This window comes from Mauremys reevesii, linkage group 18 (genome assembly GCF_016161935.1).
Source record: "Mauremys reevesii isolate NIE-2019 linkage group 18, ASM1616193v1, whole genome shotgun sequence".
Taxonomy (NCBI): domain Eukaryota; kingdom Metazoa; phylum Chordata; order Testudines; family Geoemydidae; genus Mauremys; species Mauremys reevesii.
Genome location: NC_052640.1, coordinates 28,573,488 through 28,593,879, shown reverse-complemented (window position 1 = coordinate 28,593,879; position 20,392 = coordinate 28,573,488). Strand labels below are relative to the sequence as shown.

At 50.5% G+C, this 20,392-nt stretch overlaps 3 long non-coding RNA genes across 3 annotated transcripts in view; 2 read left to right on the top strand and 1 right to left on the bottom strand.

The window, feature by feature from the left end:
* Window positions 1-15,486, top strand: part of LOC120386253 — a 51,505-nt gene extending 36,019 nt beyond the window's left edge. Inside the window, exons 3-4 of the long non-coding RNA XR_005589609.1 lie at window positions 6,731-6,785; window positions 14,952-15,486. This is a non-coding gene — a long non-coding RNA (uncharacterized LOC120386253). The remainder of the gene's footprint in view (window positions 1-6,730; window positions 6,786-14,951) is intronic.
* LOC120386254 lies at window positions 4,535-5,448 on the bottom strand. The gene is made up of 2 exons (XR_005589610.1): window positions 5,381-5,448; window positions 4,535-5,075 (listed from the first exon to the last, which is right to left on the bottom strand). It is a non-coding gene; the product is annotated as an uncharacterized LOC120386254 (long non-coding RNA).
* Window positions 15,487-16,846: 1,360 nt separating the features above from the next.
* Window positions 16,847-20,205, top strand: LOC120386255. The gene is made up of 2 exons (XR_005589611.1): window positions 16,847-16,997; window positions 19,709-20,205. It is a non-coding gene; the product is annotated as an uncharacterized LOC120386255 (long non-coding RNA).
* Window positions 20,206-20,392: the final 187 nt, after the last annotated feature.

Below are 20,392 nucleotides of genomic sequence, written 5' to 3'. Positions count from 1 at the left end.
AATGAGTCCTGGAATCAAGATCTCTTTTTCTTTTGTGATATTACAGCACCCCTGAATGATCTCAACTTTCAACTTCAGAGAAAAAATCAACGTATATTTCAAATGTGTGCAGCAGTGAAAGCTTTCAAAATGAAACCGAAACTTTTCAGAAGTCAGCTGTCAAAAGGTGAAATGTGTCACTTTCCCACTTGTGCACAGCATATCCCTCAGCACAAACACACCGAGTTAGGAGAAAAATACGCAAAGCACATTAATCTTTTGATTGAAGAATTTGACAGAAGACTTACTTTGTCTAAAGAAGAAGACATCCAGTTAAAGCTGATTGAAGATCCCTTTTCTGTGGATCCAGAGGAAGTGCCAGGAGATTTGCAGTTGGAGGTTATTGAACTTCAGTGTTCGGCAGTTTACCGAAATAAGCACAGAGAAGGCAGCCTGCGGGGCTTCTACAGAAGTCTGGACAATGAAAAATACAAAAATCTTATCAAAGTTGCACTGAAAACGTTCAGCATTTTTGGAAGCACTTACATATGTGAACAAACATTTTCCATCATGAACATGAATAAAAACAAGCAACGTTCTTCTCTGACTGATGACCATTTGGAAGACATTATGAAAATATCCACTTCAAATATGACCCCCGAATACAACAAGCTTGTTGCCGAAAAGAGATGTAATATCTCTCATTCAGTTTGCAAGGTAATTATGAAAAGTACAAATGTTTTCTTTCAACGGAACAGGTGTTTTTCATTTTTCCATGATTCATAAAAAAAAATTTAAAAATTTAAAAAATTGTTTGATTTAATTGAAAAATTCTTAATAAAGTATCACCCCCCCAACCTTCCTTTTTGGCCCACAGCTGTTTTGGTGGGGTGGCACTGGGGAAGGAGGGTTTGTTTCTACAGGGCTGGGCGGCGCTGGGGCGGGGTGTTTCCACGGGGCCGGGCAGTGCAGGGGGGAGGTATTTCCGCGGGGCTGGGGGGTCTTGGCCCTCAGCTGTTTTCTTTGGAGTAATGTGGCCCTCTATGCTTTACAAGTTGTGCAGACCTGCTCTAAACCCACCTTGCCTCAGTGGGCTATTGCCAGTCATCATCTAGTCTCGCTCACTGGGGCAGACTGTTTGCCAGAAGCTGGAAATGGGCAACAAAGAATGGATCATTTGATGATTACCTGTTCTGTTCATTCCCTCCACCTGGCATTGGCCACTGTCAGAAGACAGGATACGGGACTCGATGGACCTTTGGTCTGACCCAGTATGGCCATTCCTATGTTTATTCTTATGTACTGACTTTGCACTTGAGTGTTCTGCAGGGCTTTCACATCCACCTCCAACAGATACCCAACAGAAATATGTACCCCAGCTTCATCCAACTTGCACTCTGAACACAAAACCTTAACAGTGTCCTCAGCAGCGTTAAGGCAGAATAACCTCCCAAATGTGTGGAATGTGGGACAGTAAGACGTGTGGATCTGTTGAAATAACTGATATAATAGATAGCAAGTCCCTATTTCTGCAAGTTGCTTTTTTGAGTTATTTTTCGCTGGATGTGCTGGGTGGCTTGTCTGACCCATACGTATCTTGTCCACTCTTCAGTGTTTTGTCTGGTGACAATTGTCATTAACTGTACACACAGAGATAGCCACTTGTCCCCAGGTCCTACTGTCTGCCTTTTACCCTCAACTTCCCCAGTGGCTGCACTTGGGGGAGTTCTCTGGAGCAAATTGCATCCTGGCAAGAGAGGAGAGTCTGGCGGGAACAGGGGTCAGCCTCTCAGACAGCCCCTGGATAGGGCTTCATGGGCTCCATCTGTGAAAGTCTAAGTTCCTTTGTGGGGTTTACCTCCTACCCCTCTTCCTGGGGAGTGTTACTTGGCTGTCAGCCAGGGCAGCTCTGGAAGCAGTACGTTCCATGGCTGTCTCCTGCTTGATTGGCCTACCTCTGTTACTAGCCGTCTCTGTGTGGAGCAGTCTTCTTCCTGGTCACCACCCTTTCTATGGTAAGCTTCCCTTTTTACGCCCCTCCAGGCTGAACAAGCTGTGAAGTGCACCTCGTTAGTGCAGCACAGGCCCAGAGGAACTCATTAGCCTCCTTCCTGGCCAGTTAGAGACCATGCTTCTTCACAGTAGCATAGGTAAGTGCCCCTCTTGGTTGCTATTTTTCTCATCCAAGATTTTTCCTTTCCACCCTTGACCCTGCTGGCTCTCTCATTCAGTCTCTTAGCTGGCTTGGGATCTTCTGAGCGGAAGGAGAGGAGAACATCAATGGAAGCAGTTTCATCAAAGGTTCTGACATTGGGCTCTCCCTGAACCCACATGGGCAGGACCTCATTTTCAAACTCTAGATGCTCCCAGTCCTTCAGAGGTGATCTCCCTTTCCACTTTAGAGCATTCCTGAGTTCCTGGTTGGACTCAGGCTCCTTAAACCAGTGGGACTGGCTATTCTGCATCCCAGATTGATGAGCTCGGTTGGTCCTTGTTCACCAGGCTCAGCTCCCTTCATTTGTCACTAACTTGTTTTGGCATCTTGCCTTTGATTTCTTTTGAAATCAAGATACTCATGTTACTCTGGCACTGCAGCCTTTTGTTGAGATCAGGGAACTTCCTCAGCTGACCACTTTGTGCATTCCACATTGCAGGTTTTGTTCAGGATGACTGGCTTCGATGTGCTCTGCCTCTGGATGGGCCATCTCTTATGTTGGGAAAGACCAAATTGTTTGCACATACCTATCAGTCCAGTTGCTGGCTGGCACCTGTGGTGTCACCTCATGGTGTTTTAGGATGTGACAGAGGGTGCTGTGAACACTTCTATTAGTCAGCTCAATCAGGGAGCATTGATATTCCACACCCTCCTTATTGTGTTTACTTTGAGGTGGATGTTCAGAGTAGCTGCCTTTCTGTGTGATCTCCACAGAAGGGGCACACTCAGTTATGATCAGGCAAATGCACCAGAACCTTTGGCTGTGCCCTTTTCTCATGTTCCTCTCCTGTCACCAGGGGGAATTTGTGGGGATACTTGTGATGAAGTGGGGGGGTTTCTTGGTTTTTCTGTGTTTTCCCTGGGTGTTATGGGTTTAACGAGGTGAGGGGAGAGGGAGTTTGTTGTTCCAGAGGACTGGAAAGGGAACTTGGAACCCCGGCTGACGGCCTGGAGGATGGAGACCCCAGCGACTGTTGACCCGGAGACCCGGGTCAGAAGACACAGCCGGTTCTGGCCAGAGGGAGGACAATGGGCTGTGAAGAGAGGACCCCGGTGACCTGACCAGCCGGTTCCAGCCAGAGGAGGGCTGAGTGGAGAGGAGACCCAGGCCTTCCTGTTTACGACCCTGTTTACCTGGAGAGAAGACAATGGACAGAGGCGGGGTTGGGGCCAGGGATATCGGAGGCCCAGCTGGGAAGCAGGGGGGCTCTGGGCTGGAGGGAGGGGAGCAATCAGAGCCCACCTGGATGCAGGGAGACTGGGATGTGCTGGGCTGAGGGAGGCCAGGCCTGAGGCCCTGAGAGTTTCCTGTGCTGTGTTCAACTCTCAATAAACCCTCCTGTTTTATGCTGGCTGAGAGTCACTCCGGTCTAGAGAAGAGGGGGCATCAACCCCTTTGGGGGTGAGGAGGCCCAGGGGGGTCCAGAGTGAGGGGACTCCCTGAGGGGGCCCACAGCGAGAAACAGGTGTGCTAAGGCTCCGAGAGGTGCGGCTCCAGGAGGTGGAGGGGCCTGACCCCAAGAGAGAGTGGACCCCCGAGAAGGGCTGTCTCACTGAAAGGGGCACCCCCCACGGACCGCACAGGGCCAGGAGTGGGTACGATCTGTGAGTCCGTGACAATACTGCCATCAATTCTGTCTGTCAGTTACAGGACAGCCCATAGCTCCCTACTTCTTCATGGCAGGAGTTGTTTGGACAGAAGATTTAGGATATGTGCTGAGCCTCGCAGACTCACCGAACCCCAAGCTGTAAATCACCATGAAAGAGACTAGAATGAACTACACAGCCTTAGCCTGCGTTACAGTAGCACTACTGCCTGGCCCTGCAGTGTTCATTGTCTGCCGGGTCCCCGTGGTGGGACACACCTCGCCTTTGGTAACGTCAGGGCACTCCATCTGAGGGTATGTCCAGACTACCCGCTGATTCGGCGGGTAGCGATCGATTTTGCGGGGATCGATATATCGTGTCTCATCTAGACGTGATATATCGATCCCCGAACGCGCTCCCGTTGACTCCAGAACTCCACCGGAGCGAGTGGCGGTAGTGGAGTTGATGGGGGAGCCACGGACGTCAATCCCGAGCGGTGAGGACGGGAGGTAAATCGGGATAAGATACTTCGACTTCAGCTACGGTATTCCTGTAGCTGAAGTTGCGTATCTTACCTCGACACTGCCCCCCAGTGTGGACCAGGCCTGAGTGCCACTGATATGAGTGGCTTTGCCTAAGAAGTCAAGGGGGTTGGTTGCATGATGGAGGCCTCATTCCAAGGCCCAGTATTGGAGTAAGCAAGGTTGGCCACTTGGCAAAGGCAATTTCAGGTACCAGAGATACCACCAGCACTTTGGTTTTTCACCTTATTTTACTACTTGTAGGCTGGTGAGTCAAACCAATGAGGGGTTGAACCTGTCAGTTGAGCCACTGTTAGGTATCTCCCAGAGGAACTGTTTCAAGTGGGAATCCCATGGAGGTAGACATCTCAGCCTGCAAATGAGTAACCAGACCCTCTTAAGAGAGTTCATATTTAATCCTGAGAAAAGTCTGTCCAACCCTGTTGCAATGTTTCCTGAGTTGCTTGCAAATGCTGTTGTGCTGTATATGTGCACAGACAAACACACACAAAAACCTGCAGCATGATTCGGAAAGTAAAAATGCTTTGGAACACGTCCCTGGCAAGTGACCCACAACTTCTCCGGAAAGAGAACGCAGTGTGGTCACAGCCCCAGGTATCCAATGTCCCGGGCTTGGGTAGCTGCTGCCACCACTCAGCTTCATATTTTGAAATTATATCATGTCCCTGCGTACTCTGTGCTCTTCTTCCAAGGAACTGGTCCCCAGAAGTGGGTGTTGACTAGTACATATGGTAAGTGCTCTTCAAAGGCCACTGCAGGAAAAGCAAGACTTGATTAACAAACTCTTACTTTGTCACTTGCAGATCAACCCATGAATGACCTCAGTTATTGTTCATCTAGAGGTGCCCTCTTTACCCTCTCAAACACAGGAACATCTTATTACAGATCCCACTTCAGACTTCCTTCGCAGAAGTCGTTGAGTGCTACTTCCGCTGGACTCATCTCAAAGCCACTTTCCCAGTAGCCTGGACCCATTAGTCTCCAATGCCACTGGATGATCACCAGTGTCTTGAGACTCCATTCCTGGCACCTTCACTGAGATGCCAGAACAACCCACCTCCAGCCAGCTGGCTTCAACTCTCCCCTCCAACAGTCTTCACTCAGCTGCTGGCATTTGAACAAACATTCCATGGTGGCGCCAAGCAACCAAATGGGCCTTTACAGAATCCCCCGGTGTTAAATCAGCATCTCCTAGCCAACAACAGGTTTTACCTCCTGCAACCCCGTGTGTAAAATAACATTAGGTAAACACATTACCTAACATTCTCCACAAGTGTGATTGTTGAGCTAAAGCTCTGCCTCTGGCTTTGGGTGTAAAAGCTCCTGGAAGAACCTGGGTAGGTGTTGCAAGAGTTACGGTCCCATACCGTTTTTGTGCTGACCTCATTTACAAGGTCCTTCTCATGAGAAATTAAAGCACAGCCACAGGCAACTCAATAGCTCAGTAGTAGGGCTCTCAGTTTTTCCATTGCCCTGATTTTTTACAAGGAACTTCAAAGGGTCTCCCATAAGGAGCATAATTAAAGACTGAGAGCCTTGTGCTGGTTCACAGTGCTCTGGCTGTACTTGTTCCTGTGATGTCATGCCACACTCCAGGCTCTTCACTGAAAGATCCCCTCCGGGTCCTTTCCTCCTGGAATCTGACTCTTCTCTAAAGTGGAACATGCAGCTCAGCTCTCTGTACTCCACAAAGCACCCCAGATTGCCTTGTATTACACCTCTACCTCGATATAACGCTGTCCTCGGGGGCCAAAAAATCTTACCACATTATAGGTGAAACCGCATTATATTGAATTTGCTTTGATCCACTGGAGTGTGCAGCCCCACCCCACCCCAGAGCACTGCTTTACCGCATTATATCCAAATTCATGTTATATTGGGTTGCGTTATATCAAGGTAGAGGTGTATTTAAATGGGCAGTGCCCATCCCTCCTGCCTATAGAAATGAATCACAGCATTCAGTGAAAATACTCTGTAGTTTACATGACATGTGTGGGATCTCTGAGGATTTGTTTGATTTGCTGCATGTGAGCTCAGAAATGTAGAAGAGCCAAGTGTTTTCCCCCTAATTGCTGCTAATGGGGTGTTTTGTGCCAGCTGGGTGAATGTGGGCCTGTTCCTTTTATTTATAGGCATGTCTGCCCAACCACTCCTAAAGAACATTGCTCATTGCTGCCTTCACCTGTCTCAGGTAGCAGTAGGGTGACCAGACAGCGAATGTGAAAAATCGGAACGGGGGTAGGGGTAAATGGAGCCTATATAAGAAAAAGACCCCAAAATTGGGACTGTCCCTATACAATCAGGACATCTGGTTACCCTAGGAAGCAGTTTATATTTGCAGATTAGTTCAAAGGGAAAATACCATGAACCCCCTTTTTATGGAAATGTCTTCATTTCTCTTACTTAGGGAGCTTCATTCCTGCGCTTTGCTCCTCTCTAGAACAGCCTGCTGTAACAAACAGGTAGGTGAACCTCTCTCTATGAGACACTCAGCTCAAAATGTACAAACGATGCCTAAATCCATACCTGGGCAGCTAAATAAAAGCCTGGGGGCCTTTCCCACAGTGCTGAATGTGGACTTTGTTAGGAGCCAGAGGTGCTCAGTTCCTCTGAAAGTCAGGTCACTGATTTTGATACCTAAAGATGTATGTAAGTGCCTAACTTTATTCAGCCAGGTTGGAAAATGTTGGTCTAGGAATGGAAAATTGAGATACTGGCTGCCAAAAGTGAGTGTTAGAAAATACAGAGTATTCTGAAGTTCGTATGGAAGTCAACGGGGGAATGCAAATAGGAGCTGTTGGTGTGAAGTAGAACCTGGACACTTAGGGCTTGTCTTCACAGGGGAGTTAGTGCAGAGCAGACTAGGGTGTGACTTTACAGCACACTAGCTTCTCTGCATGAAGTCTTGTGATGGGGTGAACCAGGACCCCTGAGGCCATCTGCTGAAAGCTTTGAGTTCCTACCACACCTGTCCCAGAAAGTAGCAGTGGACGTAAGTCCTCCAAGCTGCATAGAGAGGTTGCAGGAGAAGCAGCCAATCAGAGAGAGGCTGCGGGGAGCAGCCAGTCAGGGCCCAGCAGGCTCACATAAAAGGAGCTGTAGAGCCAGAGACAATCAGTTGCTGCCTAGAGCCCGAGGAGCTAGGATGGTGTTCCTGGCTGGCTGGCTGGCTGCAGAAGCAGCAGGACTGTGAATAGAGCAGTTGCTGGCAGGGACCAGGGGAGCAAGAAGGAGCTCCTGGCTGGCTGCTGGGACTGAATACAAGACATCAGCCCTACGGTAAGGGTGAAGTGTTTGTGAAGGTGCTGGGGCTGTGAGGAAGGGGACCTGAACTATTTAATGGCCTACCTGGAGAGCCGGGGCCAAAAGGATGAAGAGTCTCCAAGGAGGAAGCCCTGTGGGCATGGCCCCATACCAGAGTCCAGGGACTACTGGAAGGCTAGCCCAGAAGGGGCTGCAGGACTGAATAAGGACTGAGACAAGGGAGGGCTGCAGGAAGACACCAATGGAAAAGGGGTACTGGGATAGGCCCTTGTTGGACTTTTATCCCAGAAGGGGTGTTTTGGTTTGTGCTTCACATACACACTGTGTGAGACTCGGCCGGAGGGCTGAGTCACTGAAGACCTACTGCAATCACAGAGAGAGAGAGAGTGCAGGCACACGCACTCGGACAGTTGGTGCTTGCAAGAGGTGAGTGCCACCCTGTTACAAGTCCCTGTGTGGACATTATTGCACAGTAAAAGTGCCTTTAGGCAGGTTAACTTAATACACTTTATAGAGCCCAATAAGCAAAGCAACATCATGTAGTAAGAGACAAGAAGTGTGTCGCTGGCTGGCCCTTTAAGGGTAATGAGGCTCAGCTTTGCCAGTGACCATTGATCTCCAGCTAATCTGAACTGGCTGAGAGAGTGAGAGGGTTGCCCAAAAGGCTGAGAGAGCACCATTAGGACGCCAGGTGGCACTTAGGGTTGCCAACCCCCCAGGATTGTCCTGGAGTCTCCAGGAATTAAAAGTTAAGCTTTACTTAAAGATTATGTAATGTGATGAAACCTCCAAGAATACGTCCAGCCAAAACTGGCAACTCTACACCTAGAGGATAAGGCCCAATTAAAGATGAATCCCAGCTGTGGGGGGAGCTGGGTGGTTACTATAAAGAGAGGAAGCCCAGAACAGAAAGGAGCTGCAGGGAGAGAGGGAAAGAACTCTGCAGTGCCTCTCTTGGCAGTAGAGAGTGGAGCCAGGGCAGACATGGAGAAGCCACTGAGATGAAGCAGCCTTTGGTGGTGAACCCTGATAAAAGGGCAGAGACCAGGCCTCCAGCCAGGAACCCATGGGAGGGGTTCATCCGAGGAACAGAGCATGGGGGAAACTCAAGAGAGATGAAGGTTCAAGACTGAGGAGGGTAGTCATGGTTTAAAATTTATATTTTCATTTGGGATTGATTGAGGTATTACAGGATCCCTGAAAGAAGGGTGACCCTGGGAGGATAGTCATGAAGCCCTGAGACAAAAGGGTACCTGAGACGTTAACACAATGTCATTGAATTGTTAGTTGGACTTCTGTTTAGTGGAGTCTATTGTTACATCAGAAGGGCTGAGATTTTCCAGTGACCTGATGGGAGGGCTGAGTCACAAGAAGAGAGAGACCACTGTTGGCAGGGGAGTGCTAGATGAATCTGCTACACCACTTCCTGACATAAGTGGACACACCAGCAGGGAGTTCACTCTTCTGCAAAGTGCTATATGGAATGTCCCTGTGCGATAACCTTGAGCTAAGACCACCTGGGAGACGTCAGACTCACAGTCCTTTCCCTTTCCTGGGCCTATCTGCCCAATTTATGGGCCAGGCAAGAAAGAGTTAAAGGCCTGGAAAATCAAGGCAGCTGGAATATGTCAGTCTACCAGGCCCAGCTGCTTCATGTGCTTCAAGAGGAAGAGGAAGACAGCAGCAGAGTGAGGAAGACTCTACCCTGGCCAGAGGGGAGAGTGGGCTGTTCAGACTGAGAAGACCTTTGGGTATTTTGAGATTCTTTGTTTCCTGAAAGGGCAGCTCTTTATTTTGGATATGTAAGAGCTCACAGTGTGACACTCCTGAAGAAACCCAAGGCCATCTCATTGGGTGGAACATGTGTAGTATTCTGTTTATGAGCAAAGATCATGAGGGCTTCATAAATACAACATGTGAGTGGTATTTGTTCTGGAGGAAAGGTGGAAGGGAAATTGAAGTCACTGAAAGATTCAGGAACCCTAATCAGATTGTGACCAAAGGGAATGATCACTAAAAGACTTTTTTGATGGGACAGAGGTGGAAAATGAAGGAAGATGGAGGGATGTGAATGGGCAACCTTAATTCTGATATTAACTAACTTTTGAGTGCTTGACTTTGAAACCTTAATGTTCTTTTAATGTAAACTTTCGGATGCAGTTTTCTAAGGTTTTTATAAAACTTTAAAATTTAAAATAAAAAAAATTATCACATGGAAACAGATTGATCCCTGCCACGGGGTCCACTCATCACAGGTGGTGCCTCCTCTTGGCTGCTCTGAGGAGTAGTTCTTCCCAGGCCCAAGGCCCTCTTCTGCTGCTCACTGCACACCCGGCTACCGCTCCCTCTCTCCCTCTCTGTCGCTGAGGGTGCTCCCTCTCTGTGACTTGCCCTCCGGCCAGGTCACTGTGCATGTTTCCCCCTTCCAGGCATCGGAGTCTTTCCTTACCAGAAGTTTCAGGCAGTCTTCCCATTCGCTGCCCCATGGTGCCGCTTCCCCAATGGCTGGTAGAGGAATCCAGGCCCACCCTCTACTCTGGGTTTTGGCTCAGGGACTCTCTAATCAGTAGACAAGGTCTGCACCATCCTGAACCTTGCTGCATTTTCCCTGAGCCTTTCCTACACCACCTAGCTCCCCCACCCTGGGTTTACCAGGCCAAACTCCCTCCTCTCAGGGAGTAACTGCAGACTAATTTCTATAGCCCCAAACATACCTCCCTTCCCCCAGGGAGTGACTGCAGACGACTTCCCTGCAGCATCTTTCTGCCACCAGCTCCCTGGCTTTATAGATGCCTCATCTGTTTCTACATAGGTGAGCTTCCCCTAATTAGGGCTCTCCTTTCAGCCTAATAAGTGAATTGGCCCCTCTGTTAACCCCTTCAAGGTGAGTGTGGGGGGCACACCCTGTCACAGTCTCCCACATGGCTCACGAGCAAGGGTGAGACCTTTAGATTCACAGCCCAGTCTTCTGCCATTTGAGCTAACAGAGTAACGGAGCAGTAGAAGGCTATTATCTATCTATTGTGTGGACCTGCCATCACATTTGGGTTTCATGCCTATTTGCTGACAACAAAGGAATGCCAAGGCTCAGGAATCCAGGTTTAATTCTAGATTCGGGGGGGGGGGGGGGGCATGTCCAGTGGTTGCAGACCATTCTGCCTCTCGCCTCACTTTTTCCTGTCCCATTCTGCTCCTGTCTTGCCCTCTCACCAGCTCTAGCCACCCCTTTTTCGTCCCCAGCTCCTGTCCATGGTTCCCCTAACCCCTGTCTCTATCTTTCCCTCAGTCTTCTCCTTCCCCCTTTCCTCACTCTTGCTTCTATCCCCCTTCTGGTCTTCTTCCCTCTGTCTCTGACTCTTCCCCCTTGTTCTTGCCTCTACCCCCATTCTGGTTCCTGCTCCCACCCCTATCCCCCCCCCCTCAGCCCGCCTCATTTGAATAAGGGGCTTTCTTCCTTCCCCTCTTCCTCCTCACTGTCTGGACACCAGCAGGGAGGCATTGAGAGCACAGGAGAGATGGTCTCCCTGATTTCCCTCTGGTCCAGTGTCTGACATCACAACAATCTCTGGAAGCCAGGACAGGAAATCACAGGGAAAGCCCTGCTCAGCCTGTGCAGGCCAGGGTGGAGCACACTCCATCACTTTGTGGGAATGGTTCATTCACAATCTGGGTGTACATAGGAGCAGGGAGGGGATGGAGCATGCTCAGTGCAGATTGAATCTTTGGAGATTTAGCTGCAAAACTCTAACAGGTCTCAACTGAGTATGGGCAAACTGAGATCTTTCAAAGACTTAAAATTTGACCAAATTTGTGTGGTTTGTCACAGGAGTGGCAAAAGACACATGCCTGCCAACAGGGTATTTCCTCCTGCCAATTTTATGTCCCTCCTCCAAAGCATAGTGGCACTAAAGTTTCTTGGCCAAATGATTGTAAAAAAAACAATTAACATGGACAAATCAGTGCATTTCCTCCCTCATTAGCTGAAATGCCTGAACCACTTTATCTGAAATTTTAAATTAGCCTGAGACACAGACCTGGTACGGAAGATTTCAGCCCAAATGGTTTACGTTTGGCAAAGTTATAAGCAACTGAAACATAGTCTTATAATAGAAAATGGTGGGCAACCTTCAGCATAGGTGCCAACTTCCCCTCTGCCCTGTGGGTGCTCGACCTCACCCCCGGCCCCATCCTTGCCTGCCCCTGCACCACCCTCTTCCCACCCCCATTCCACCCCCTTCCCCCAAGTCCCCGCCCCTGCCCCGCCTCTTTACCACCTCCTCCCCCTCCCGGAAAGTCCTAAGCACTGCCAAACACCTGTTAGGCGATGGGTGGGAAGCGCTGGGAGGGGGAGGAGCGGGGACACGGCATGCTCAGGGAAGGAGGGGGGGCAGGGGGAGCTTGGCTGCTGGTGGGAGTGGAGCACCCACTAATTTTTCCCCATGGGTGCTCCAGGCCTGCAGCACCCATGGAGTCGAGGCCTATGACCTTCAGTATAGTGTCACTACTTGCACCACCCATAGTATTAATAAATTCATAGAGTTTAAGGCCAGAAAGCACCATTAGAACAACTAGTCTGAGCTCTGGTACAGCACAGGCCATTAATTTTTTTTAATTTCACCCAGTTATTCCTGTGTTGAGCCCAATAACTCGTGAACATATCTCCCAGAAAGGAATCAGCCAGTCTTGATTTGAAACATCAAGAGCTGGGGAATCTACCACTTCCCTAGGGGGTTTGTCCCATTGGTTGATCACCCTCACTGGTACAAGTTTGCATCTTTGTTCTAATTTGAATTTATCTGGCCTCAGATTCCAGCCATTTGTTTTGCCTTTCTCTACTAGAGCCCTTTAGTACCTCGTATTTTCTTTCCATTCTCTCCCCCCTTTCTAGTGTGTTAAGATGGCATCAAACCTTTTTTTGTTTTCCCTTTAAAAACAAAGGCAGGTGGGATTTTTTTCCTAGTTTTTTACATTAAAAACATCAAACCTGATTATCACTTCCCCTCCCCCCCTCCCTTTTGGTCTTTTTGCCCTGACACTGAGCAGGGTAAATGGGAATCAGGCCTGTTTGGACAGGCAGCATGGGGTGGGATAATGACCTCACAGTAACTTGAAAGCTGAGCTGCGGGGTTGCCAACCCGTTTGTGATGTCATGTCCCACAGGTGTGCTAATCCTCCTGCAGAAATTAGCACCTACTGACTAACACAGGAAGTCCATTTCCCAAGCACTGATCAGACCAAGGGGTATAATCCACATGTTGGGTTTTGCACCAGGAATAAAACAGTGCAGGGAATTGTCCTTGAAAAACAGACCCTGCCTCAGAGTCCTCATACTGTAGTGAGGGGGCATCCCCGCCCTCTGAGACTGACCGGGAGGGATTGGTGGGCAGAGCCAGGACACCCCCGCGAAAGCAGAGGGGTGGGACAGGAAGTATAAAAGTCAGGCCCAGCTGATCAGTCAGGCTGGAGCTGCCAAAGGTAACAGATGCCTCCCGCCCACCATTGGGGCTGGAGCCCGAAGAGGACGCCTGCAGTGCTGAGGACTGGCCGGAGCTGCCTGAACTGCCTGCCACCGGAGAAGCCAAGTAGCTGCTGGGATGGCTGCTGGCGGTGTACCCCGAGGAGACTGAGGACAATCCTAAGATACAGGCACATCCTGAGGGGCAGCGTAGGAAGCAGCCCAGGGATACCAGATGATAGTCTGGTTGTGTTGTTGCCTGAATATAGGTCAGCGTGTTTTGGGCAGATCCCTGCTGAGCCAGTGGTGGAACACTCCACCACCGTTTGGGCCCTGGGCCGGGACCCAGTGGAGTAGGGTGGGCCCAGGTCCCCCTACCTTCTGCTGCCAACCCCACCCCTTAGGCCAGGAGGCCTGCATTTGTCTGCCATCAGGACTTCAATAACTGAGACATAGGTTAGGGGTTTGTTACAGGAGTGGGTGGGTGAGATTCTGTGGCCTGCGTTGTGCAGGAGGTCAGACTAGATGATCATAATGGTCCCTTCTGACCTTAAAGTCTATGAGTCTATGAGAGTCAGGACGTCAGACTGGTGCTGTGCCCTGCCTGAGGGCCTGAGCCCCCTAGACTTTTGTTGCTCTGCCCTGCGTGCAGTCAGCGCCCTGGACTACCTGCTGCATGGCCCTGCGTAGAGGGCCCAAGGCCTTAGAGACTGCTAATCCCCTCTCTAATCTTTGCCTAGAGAGGGATCTGAGAATGAACGGATGTGGCCACCCTCTGAGATTGATGAGGAGGAATGACCACGCACTCCTACCATGTGTCTGTTTCCTTGAAATGTAGGGGTCTCCCTGCCACCCCCTCCTTTGGGTGAGGAAAGAGGGTGCTCAGGAGCCACCAGCTCACCTTGGCAGTGGGATTACGTAGTCTGGCTTCCTCTCTCCCACATTCTGCCTGTTGTTAGTTGCTACCAATGCCTCTGATGGGGTGTGTAAGCCCCACACTGGGGAGCCAAGGGTTAATAAGCAGCTCTGTGCCCAGAATGCCCCCTCCTCAGAGAAGCTGAAGCTGCAGAGAGGCTGTGGGAGCTCCACACCGCCTGGACTGGACTCCGCTGCTGAGCCACCAGAGGCCCCGTGGAGACTGGGAATAGAGAGCCTCAACTGGAGGAGAAGAACCTCTGGATGATGGCCAGGAGGACACCTGCCCATGACTCCAGAAACTGGCCCCTGCTGTGACTTTGGAGGGGGAGAGGCTGCGGTAGGAAGTGCCCAGGGAGCAGGCATGTTGGCTTCCACCCCAGGCCACATATGCAACCTGCTACTCATAGGCCCTGGGTCTGAACCCCCTGGAGCAAGGAGGGCCAGGTTCCCCTACTACCAGCCCCACAGGCTCTTTCCACTGAGCAGTGCAGCCATAGACCCTCACCACTGGGCAACACTTAGTTCACAGCAGCAATCAAAGAGGCTAGCAGTATGTTAGGAACTATTAGGAAAGGGATAGAAAATAAAATAAAAAATATTGTAATGCCGCTATATGAACCCATGGTGGACCCACACTTTGGATATGTAGTATTAGATTTTATGTTTTATGTATTTTATATAATTTAGAATGAAGGATAAAGTATAATAATGTAGCATGTATTGATGTATGATATGATTTGACCATATTCTGCCAGCCACCCTTTCTGAAAGCAGAACGGAATGGCCTAGTGTGCCAGAATCTTGTGTCTGAAGCTGATTTCAAGGCAGTAACAGACCTTTAGGGTCACCGCTTTGTTATAGGTTTAGCATTTTGAAATAAGTAAAAGAACGCCATGATTGTTTTCTCCTGCATTGCAATTTGATGTTCCTGTTCAAATGCTTTGTGTAAATCAATCCTGTTTTGTGTGTGACTGAGAAATGTGTGTGTTAGAAGATAAGTGTGAAGGCCATCACCGGAACAGATGTTCTAGGGAGGAATCGAGGACAGACGTAAAGGCACCAGGAGATTGCAACACGCCCCTATTGAGATGTCAGAGGAGGGCAGATTGATAACTCTAAAAGATGTGGCTGGCACCCATCAACGGGGACAAGAGAGCTGTGAACAAAACTAGAATGAGGTAACTCCCTGAGAGATTGATAAAAGAACAAGATAAAGGATGAGAAGAACAATTTAAGAAAACAAGCACTCGTCAAATGACAATTGATTACAGCACAACAGTGCAAAACTCATTGGTCCCAGTGAAGGAAAATCACTATATTTACAGGGGGCCTTGCCATGAAACTTTGGGTTTGTCCTGCCAAGACTTCCGTGGAGCATCGTGTCACGACCGAGAGAACCTGGCTCCTACTACCTGTGATCAACCTTGCTGGCCACTAGATTGATCCGGACTCTGGACTGGTAACTATAACATTGACTGGCGGGAGTGTGTGTGTGTGTGTGTGTGTGGTGCGATTGAATGCATATGCTAATTGTTGTATCTCCAATAAACACGGCCTATTGCCTTTTCCCCTGAAAAAGATTCTGTGTGTTTCTTATAAGCATAACAGATACAGTGTCTTTCTCTGGTTGCCTGTAGCGGGGTGGTCACCCCGCTCCGGCCCAGAGGGGGTTAAAGCAGCCCTGGAGAGGGCTGTGGCAGAGAGAAGCTGGGCTGATTGGCAAAGCAGCCACAGCTGTAGCCAGGGCTATCGGGGCCCAGCTGGCCCTTATAAGAGGGTGGTGGGCGAGAAGGAAAGGACAGACACTCTCTCTAGCTTCCTTGAGAGAGAAGGGCCTGGCTGCCTGTGAGCTGAGCAGGGTACCTGAGGTGGAGCCATGCTGGGGAAGGGCAGAGGGAGCTGGGGAGCTCCAGCCTGACAAACCCCCAGGCTGCAGGCCTAGTTAAGGGCCCACAAAAGGTACTGGGGCTGCAGAGGGCAGCCCAGAGGTAGGCAGACGCAGCTGATCCAACCCCCGTTGCTGATGATGAGTGGTTTACAGACTGCTGTCTGCCCCAGGGAGAGTGGGTTAGACGATGACTGGCAGTAGCCACTGAGGCAAGGTGGGGACAGAGGGTTGGGGGTTCCCCTAGGTGGGGAGACCCAAATTGTAGGTTACTGTAGGGGGCCAGCGGCAGGTGAGATACTGGCCTGAAGAGGGCGCTCTGGGCTGGAAAGAGCTAATTCCTGAGACGACCAGCAGGAGGCGCTGTGTTGTTGAGTCATCACCCCACACATTGCCCCATCCCAAAAATGGAACACAGTGGCACAGGAGGTTGTGATGGCTGAAAGTACAAAGGGTTTAAAAAAGACTGGATCAGTTCATGGAGGACAGGTCTATTAAGGGACAAGATGGGCAGGAATGCAACCCCATGCTCCGAGAGACTCTAAACCTCTGACTGCCAGAAGCTGGGACTGGAAGCCAGGGAGGGCTCACTCCATAAGTTCCCTCTTCTGCACACTTCTCCTGAAGCTCAGAGATAGGATACTGGGCTGGGTGGACCATGGTCTGACCCAGTATCGCAGCTCTTATGTCCTTACGTCCCACTGCCTGTTAAAACGCCTCTCTTTCCCCCTCCCTCTTCCTGTTGCTGTTTGAGCAGGATTTTTTGTGCATCTGCACTTGGAGGGAATGCGTCTTTCCGGGCCCCTCAGGACTGTGTTAAAGCACTGCTGAGGCTATGTGATGGGACATTCACCCCACACACACCAACTCTGACAGGGTTAAGGAAGCTCAGGTCAATGTGATAGGTCCCACATGTGGGGATTAGACTGGAGGCAGGACCCCTGATTGGAGGATGAAGCTCAGCTGAGCAGGTGTGGGCTGGGCTAGTATAAAGCTGGCAACAGAGAGGGCTGCAGTGAGGAAGGCTGCAGTCACCCTCTGTGCATTAGAGAGCGAAGGAGGGAACCCAGGGGAAGAGTAGGCCCCTGGGAGCCTGGCCCTGAGGGAAGGGTGGACCCTGAAGAGCAGGGTGGAGAAGAGGGCCTGTCGGAGGTGAGTAGGAAACAGCCCAGAGAGCGAGCAGACCTTGGCTGCATGTTGTAGGGTCCCTGGGCTGGAACCCAGAGAAATGGGTGGGCCTGGGGTCCTCTCCCAGCCACGGAAGGAGTGGCATTGCCTGGTCAGCAGGTCCAATGTGACTGTACCCTGGAAGGGGAACCCCATCGTGAGCTGGCCAGAGGAAGCTGCAGCTCCTGGGGGAGTGGGGAGGGCTGCAGAGTGAGAGAGAGGACAGCGGGGGGAGAGACCACAAGGGGAGGCGTCGGACCTGGAAGAGAGCCAATCCCCAGAACCGCCAGGAGGAGTGAGAACCCTGAGGCAGGCTAGCGTGGCACAGGGCTCCTCACGTGGGCTGGACCAAGCCATGGTTGAGCTGGCTCAGCAAAACAAAGCAAACGTGCCCCAGCCCTTTCCCTGGCTTAAGGGAAAGTTGGTCCTGCCCGCTGCTAATCTGGCTGGTCTCCAGAAGTGCTCCAACCCAGGTGGTGCCATATGGTGGAGGGGGCCCTTTGAGTCTCATGGGGTGGGGATTACAGGGTGCAATGGCTTGTCCACAGCTAATCCCTGCCTCGCCACTGCTGCTAACTTTGCCCTGAGGTGGGGGGTGGGTGCATACACCTGTGGCATAAGCCTAAGTATTTGAGAAATATACATACTGCCACTGAAAGGTTGGCCGACCCCCTGCAGGCCTCCCCTGCTGCATTTCCCCCTCCACCCCCAGCAATGCAGAGCGGGTTTCATTCCAGAGCTCTGGTTCCCAAGGTACATAACACATTCAGACCTTACAGCAGTCATGGCCGAAGTGCTGATTAACCACAGCACCATTTGACATATGAAGGAAAAAACCCATCTAATGACCCTGTATTTCCCCAATAAGTCCAGGTCAAATCAGTGTCTCTGGCTCTCCTGATCCATACATTCACCCTCTGGAGGGTGACAAACCCAGCCTGCCTTTAACCCTTCGATGAGGAATTGCCTGGGGGTCTGACTCCAGGAGAGAGAGTCCCACTGGAGCTAGCGGCCCCTTCAGCTGCGAGCTGCTGCTGGAAGTGCCTCCTAGGGCTCTAGCTGGCTTTAAATATGCAGCCCCAACAGGGCAGGAAGGCCACCGCTCCACTCCTTGAACTGAGGGGCCTTCCTGCTTGTGTTCAGTCCCACTGGTTTCACTGAAATTGCTTTCAGAAGGGGGATGCCCAGCTGAAATCTGTTTCCTGGAGAGAAAGTCTGTGTCTCAATGGTTTGTCTGCTTTTCATAATGCCTCTCTTCTCTCCCCGCTCAGCTGCAAGGGCAGCGTCTCTACGCTAGGATCCACCCTGCGGGAGCTGAGTGGCCTGTCTCTCTGCTGGTGGCAGCCTCTCCTTTGCTATCTTCTCCCATCCTCTTTCTCTTGAATTCTCAGCAGTCCTCCTTTCCCATCACCAGCTGTTCCCTCCTGCTGGGACCTTCCCCCCCCCCCCCCCCAGTTCCCATTTATACAAGGAGCGGGCTGGTGCTTGTTTCCCCCTTGGCTGAATCCCTCTAAATTCTGGCTCTTTAGCTTCTTAGAGCAGAGAACAGATCTTCTGTGACTTGTGCAGAGCTGAGCTCATTGGCAGTGCTAAGAACCCTGCTCAGGATGCCGGCTGTGTAACTGCAAATCACTGGGCAGTTGCTTTCACAGAGCTCACAGAAAACAGGTAATTGGCCACATGCTGTAAAAGCCACCAAAGCTCCACAGAAAAACATGAAAGCCCCGTGTTTCACTTGCTGCCTATGCACAGAGCTAGGCCGAGGGACTGTGCATGCGTGGCAGTGCCTGTCTTGCAGAGGAAGGGCTGGAGTCAGGTGGGACTGGCGCTCTCATGCTGAGATTACAGACCAGACTACTGAGAGCCGGAGAAGACGGCAGCCACAGCCCTTCCCCGCAAGCCCTAGTGGAACTGCACTATTGTTATTTATTGATGGGTCCCTGTCTCCTGGCCATCACAGGAGGACACTGGGCAAGGACATAGGGAGAGAGAAGAACAGGGGTAGGCAACCTATGGCACGTGTGCCAAAGGCGGCACGCGAGCTGATTTTCAATGGCACTCACACTGCCCGGGTCCTAGCCACCGGTCCGGGGGCTGTGCATTTTAATTTAATTTTAAATGAAGCTTCTTACTCATAGACTCCTAGACTTTAAGGTCAGAAGGGACCATTATGATCATCTAGTCTGACCTCCTGCACAATGCAGGCCACAGAATCTCACCCACCCACTCCTGTAACAAACCCCTAACCTATGTCTGAGTTATTGAAGTCCTCAGATCGTGGTTTGAAGACCTCAAGCTGCAGAGAATCCTCCAGCAAGTGACCCATGCCCCATGCTGCAGAGGAAGGCGAAAAACCTCCAGAGCCTCTGCCAATCTGCCCTGGAGGAAAATTCCTTCCCGACCCCAAATATGGCGATCAGTTAAACCCTGAGCATGTGGGCAAGACTCGCCAGCCAGCACCCATTTTAAAAACCTTATTTACTTTCCATACAACAATAGTTTAGTTATATATTATAGACTTATAGAAAGAGCCCTTCTAAAAACGTTAAAATGTATTACTGGCACGTGAAACCTTAAATGAGAGTGAATAAATGAAGACTCGGCACAGCACTTCTGAAAGATTACCAACCCCTGGAGAAGAATCTGTGGTAACAGCTTAGACAGACTTCACTTATTTTTATTTCCTCTGTCTCCAGTGGCAAGGTGTGTGCTGCACTGAAGGACTCCACAGAATCCAGCCGGCCACCTCCTCATCAGTCTGGTGCTTCTCTGGCTGCTCTGTGCATCTGTGCAGGGCTCTTTGTGCACCAGAATGTCTCCCAGGCTTACAATGTTACAAAGCACCTGGACTACTTCCTGTGGATTTCCACGGCAGCCCTGCTCTGGCTGCCCAAAGCAGGAGGTGCTCCCTGCTGGGTTGAGCCACAGCGTTGCCATGCAGCTTGGATGCACGTCACTCAAGCAGCCTGTGATCTGTGAATGTACTTTGGATCCGGCGTCATTACCGAGTAGCTCATTAACAGCAGATCCCTTTTCCAAACCGTAAATGGGGAAGCCGCTTGCCCGGTGGGTGGGGATGGAAAACGGGCAAAAGATTTAGAGCTGCAAGTGACTCAGTGCGTTGGTATATTCTGTTCTCAAATATTTATTTTTATGTGCTTGTAAATTTTTTCTATAAAGAAAAATACTGTAATTAGCCAATACTCCCCTGAATCTAAATATTTAGCTCGTTGCTTCCGGCCACTGCTTTCAGAGGTTTGATGCTTTGCTGATTGCACAGCTCTCTCCCTGTTCCCCCACCCACACTGCACTCGCCAGTGTTTACTGATGACTCAGGCCTTAAAATGAACAACCTCCAAACAAGCAAGCGGCAAGAGAAT